The sequence below is a fragment of the Pogona vitticeps genome, chromosome 5 (genome assembly GCF_051106095.1).
Source record: "Pogona vitticeps strain Pit_001003342236 chromosome 5, PviZW2.1, whole genome shotgun sequence".
NCBI lineage: Eukaryota > Metazoa > Chordata > Lepidosauria > Squamata > Agamidae > Pogona > Pogona vitticeps.
In genome coordinates, this window is record NC_135787.1 from 91,044,428 (window position 1) to 91,049,391 (window position 4,964).

Here is a 4,964-nt window from a genome sequence, read left to right on the forward strand (position 1 = left end):
TACAGAATACCAAGAAAATTAAACATCAGAGCTTTATCAATTCTAGCCATTTTCTCCCCTTGCATCTGCACTAAACATTCGAGATAACCAGTGAGGAATTAAAGCCTCCTTTCCAAGTAGATGTTTAACATCAAAATCATATTTTTGCAATCTGAAATACCACTGCATTAATCTTGGGCTTCGATGTCTCTGCTTCTCTAAGAATGACAAAGCATTTTGGTCTGCTTGAATTGGATCAGGGCTGTAAATTACAAGGTTGTCTACATAGCCAATCACATAATATAAATCACCAAACAATTCATCAACCAATTTCTGAAAAGTAACATAGGTATTTTCTGTGGTAAAAGCGTTCCTTAGAACTGCCTCTACACAAGACAGAGGGATTCAGAATGATCAGTCCCTATTGCCAGCAAAATCGGGTCCTGTAATTTTGCTCTAGGCGACTTCTCACTCCTTCACCCAAGTCTGTCTCGATTTTAAATAAATAATCTGGAAGGTCTGCTCTTCCTCTTTTATTACTTTAGGACCCTCATTTGGTAGCGTAAATGTGGCCAGATCAAATAATATATTTCTAACGTAGCCAATTTTACCATAGTAGCTGTGGTCTAAACAAGGAGACAGCTTACAGACAATTTGTCTTTTTATATTTTATTACAAAAGATATCATCTCAACAAGCTCATTTGAACGTCATTCAGTATTTCCAAATTATTTTCAAAATAACCCCCAGCCTTAGCCACCAGTCATTTCCTCTATAAAATGAAAATAATGAACTGTCTAACTATATCTTAAATAAGCATTCTTACACAGTCTTCTGTTTAAAGTTCTGCCAGACGCATCTCTCTCCGTGTGTTGTCTCTGGCTGTCGTGAAAGCAAACTCTTCCCCTGTTAAGGGAGTGTGCGCCTGTGACTTTATCTTGTCTCTCGCAGAGTAAAGAGCAGATAAACGCACACAACAGCTTCTTCTTTTCAGCAGTGTGTTTACAAAATATATACAGGATATACATACATACAGCACTTCAGTATTCAGTATTCAAACCGGCAGCATGACATGCAGACATCAGTACACAGGAGAAGAGAGAGACTGTACAGAGTTCATTTCTTAAATACAGTTCTGGCATCAGTCTGGTCCAATCACGTCTAAGGTGACTTCATGCACACAGGTGTGGCAATCTTCATATTGCAGAGAAATTGCATCAGCCAGGGATGAAGGAATGATGTCATCTCAATCTTGTTCTGCACACACACATATTATGTTCAGGCTATATAAAAATTATATACCTTAACACTCCTCCTAATTTTTAAATTGCCTGAACCCATTACACATTCCCAATGCATCTATACACTTTTTATGCTTTTGAGCACACAACGGTTTAGTCAAAATGTCTGCAATATTTTCTTCAGTCTTACAATATTCTAATTCAATTAGTTTTCCTTTTACAGCTTCCCTTACATTATGATATTTTATATCAACATGTTTGCTCCTGTTTTTTACTCTATCTGTTTTGGCCATTTGTATACAGGTGGTACTGTCTTCCATTACTTTTATTGCATTATCTGTTTTACACTTTAAGTCTTTTTCTGTGTAAAACCTTGTGCAACCAACCTTGCTTTATATCTGTAGTTTCCGTCATTTTGCAATTTTCTTTTGAACACCCACTTACTACCTATTACCTTATGCTCTGGTGGTAGTTTGGTTTCAGTGAACACGTGATGTTCCTTCATGGAATTCATCTCCTCCTCCATGGCCTCTAACCACTTATTCTTCTCATAATCAGGAAGCTTCAAAACATCTTTATAGTTTCTGGGCTCAATATAAACATTACACACTATAACACCCACTCCATATCTATTGGGTGGCACACCCTTATTTGCTCTCTGGGACCTCCTGGGACCGTGTGAATTTGTGTGTGTTTCTATCTGACTACTAGTATGTGCTTCCTCCTCTTCGTGTCCTTCCTCATCACTACCTTCTTTTTCTTCTTCTTCTTCATCATCTGTAGTAGCTCCTCCTTCTTCATCATCAGCACAGGAATCCATGCCTTGCTTAAGTGTTCCTGTCTGTCTTAACTGACTTTTTCTTTCGTGTAGAGGGATGTATAACTGTGAGTTTGCATGTACTTGGTCCCAGTTTTCCCCTTCATTAAAACTGGCTGACCTAGAGATTATCACACTTCTATCCCCATCAAAAAACCGGTATGCCTTTGAATTGGGTTCATACCCTACAAATGTCATTTTCCTTGTTTTATTTTTACCTTTTCTTCTGAGTTGTTTCGGGATATGCACCCAAGCCGTGCATCCAAACACCCTCAAATATTTTAAACATGGTTTCTTACCGTATAACAAGAAATATGGTGTGTCATCTATCGAGGAAGAATAAATTCTGTTAACCAAAAAGTTAGAGGTTAGTATCGCTTCACTCCACAGACCGTGACGCAACCCAGAGTCTGCCAACAATGCATTTTTCATCTCTTGTAACACTCTGTTGCGTCTCTCAGCAACACCATTCTGAAATGGGCTATATGGGCTCGTTTTTCTATGTCTAATTCCCAGACTTTCTAACCATCTTTGAAACCTTGTGTTTGTAAACTCTGTACCTCTATCCGTTTGCAACTGCGCCACCTTGTGGTTAAATCTTCTCTCTACTGAAAATAACCATTTTCTAAATGTATCAAATACTTCTGCTTTAGATTTTAGTGTATAACAATAAGAAAACCTTGTAAAATCATCCACTAGAACCATTGCATATTTCGCTCCTCCTAATGATGGAGGAAATGGTCCCATTAAATCTGCATGAACTAATTCAAATGGCCTGGTTGTGACTCTGTCACTTTTCCTCCCTTTTGGGGCCACATTTGTCTTGCTACTTTTACAGACATTACAGTCCAAGTAATTTTTGCATTCCTTTATGTTTACATCCCTGGCAAAATGTTCCATTTTCTGTAATGATCTAAAATTTACATGACCCAGCCTCCTATGCAATAAATGTATACAGTTGTCATGTTGTGGTTTGTTTGTATGTATCACATGTGCACTTTCATGTGTCTGGCTCTTTAACATGTACAGATTATTTTCTTGCTTCACTTTTGCAACTATTTTACCATTTTTCTTAATTATACACTCCTGTTTCTCAAAAGTGACAGTGAACCCTTGCTCAGCCAACGCTGATACACTTATTATATTAAACGACAATTCAGGAGCGTAAAATACCCCACTTATCTCAGTATTCAACGAAGGAATGTAAACAGTTCCTTGTCCTTCAACGGCCGTCTCTTGTGAATTTGCCATCATCACACTTCTGAGGCTGGTTTCATCTAAAAGACAAAAGAGATCCTTATTATTAGTCAAATGTACGACCGCCCCCGAGTCAATTAGCCACGCCTCTGTGTGGCTGCCCGGAACCTTGTCCCTCGTTCCTCTGGTAACCAAGGAGACCGGCCTCATGTCGTTTCTTTGTTGAAACCTTTTGGAGACTTTCTTCCTTCCTTCTTTGTTGCTTGGAGGACTTCCGCTTTTGTCACAGTTCCGTTGCAGGTGATTGGTGGATCCGCAGAGGAAACAGGCTTTCGTCATCATCACTCTTCCTGTTTGTTCTCCGTCTGCCCGCCTCCTGGGCATGCTGCCATCAGCGTATCTCTGTCTCTCATGGTCAGCACGCACGTGGTTTGCCTTTTTGTTCAGCATTCTCTGTTTTAAATGCTGCTCCTCCTGGAGAATTCTGTTTGTCACATATTCTTCTGAAAGCTCAGTTTCTGGCATGCTTTCCAAACTTGTTACTAGCATGGAGTAATCGTCATTCAGAGAACTTAGCAAAATATAAACGCGCTGTTCCTGAGGGAAGACAACATTCATTAATTGCAGTTGATTAAACATGTCCTTCATATTTTTTAAGTGTTCCGAAGCACATTCATCCTGTTTCATCCTGCATTGGAACAACCTCCTGGTAAGAGAAATCTTTGTGCCTGTCGTCTCCCTCTGATAAATGCCTTTTAGTTTATCCCAGACTGCTTTTGCTGTTGCCAGTCCTTGAATGTGGGTTAGAAGCGAATCTTCAATGGCCAAAATGATCGTGGCAAGAGCTCTCTCATGCTCTGCCTCTTCCTCCTCACTGGGCTGCACTGGGGGGGCTGTAACGTAACGAAAAAGACCCTCCTTTCTCAACAACATCTCCGCTTTAATTGCCCACGTTCTATAATTATTTTCATTCAGTCTATTTATGGCCAGGCCACCTATATTTCCTCCCGTGCTGTATGCCATCCTTGCAGCTCTCTGTATCCTTCCCTTCCCCGGGTTTACAGACGAACTGGTTTCACTATCACTGCTGCTTAGGCTCTCCTCCTCTTTCATTTACTCATTTACTCACGTTTGCAGCGCAGCGGAACGTTGCTGGGCGCATAACCTCTGTTAAGGGAGTGTGCGCCTGTGACTTTATCTTGTCTCTCGCAGAGTAAAGAGCAGATAAACGCACACAACAGCTTCTTCTTTTCAGCAGTGTGTTTACAAAATATATACAGGATATACATACATACAGCACTTCAGTATTCAGTATTCAAACCGGCAGCATGACATGCAGACATCAGTACACAGGAGAAGAGAGAGACTGTACAGAGTTCATTTCTTAAATACAGTTCTGGCATCAGTCTGGTCCAATCACGTCTAAGGTGACTTCATGCACACAGGTGTGGCAATCTTCATATTGCAGAGAAATTGCATCAGCCAGGGATGAAGGAATGATGTCATCTCAATCTTGTTCTGCACACACACATATTATGTTCAGGCTATATAAAAATTATATACCTTAACATCCCCCATCTCTCTTCTCCGTCCTCTCCTTTCAGTCCTTCTTCGCCCATCTTTCTTAAATTAAGAAGTTATGTCCTTGTCCATCGGAGCTGAGATAAGATAAGGGTCAGCTTGCTCTTCTTAACTTTTTTTTTTCTTTAGCTGGAGAAGAACTGACCTTGT

General features: G+C 40.2%; 1 long non-coding RNA gene across 1 annotated transcript; it reads right to left on the reverse strand.

Annotated features, from left to right (window-relative positions):
* Positions 1 to 965: 965 nt before the first annotated feature.
* Positions 966 to 4,518, reverse strand: LOC140707494 (uncharacterized). Its single transcript, XR_013545556.1, has 2 exons — positions 2,336 to 4,518; positions 966 to 1,235 (listed from the first exon to the last, which is right to left on the reverse strand). It is a non-coding gene; the product is annotated as an uncharacterized LOC140707494 (long non-coding RNA).
* Between the last annotated feature and the right edge of the window lie 446 nt (positions 4,519 to 4,964).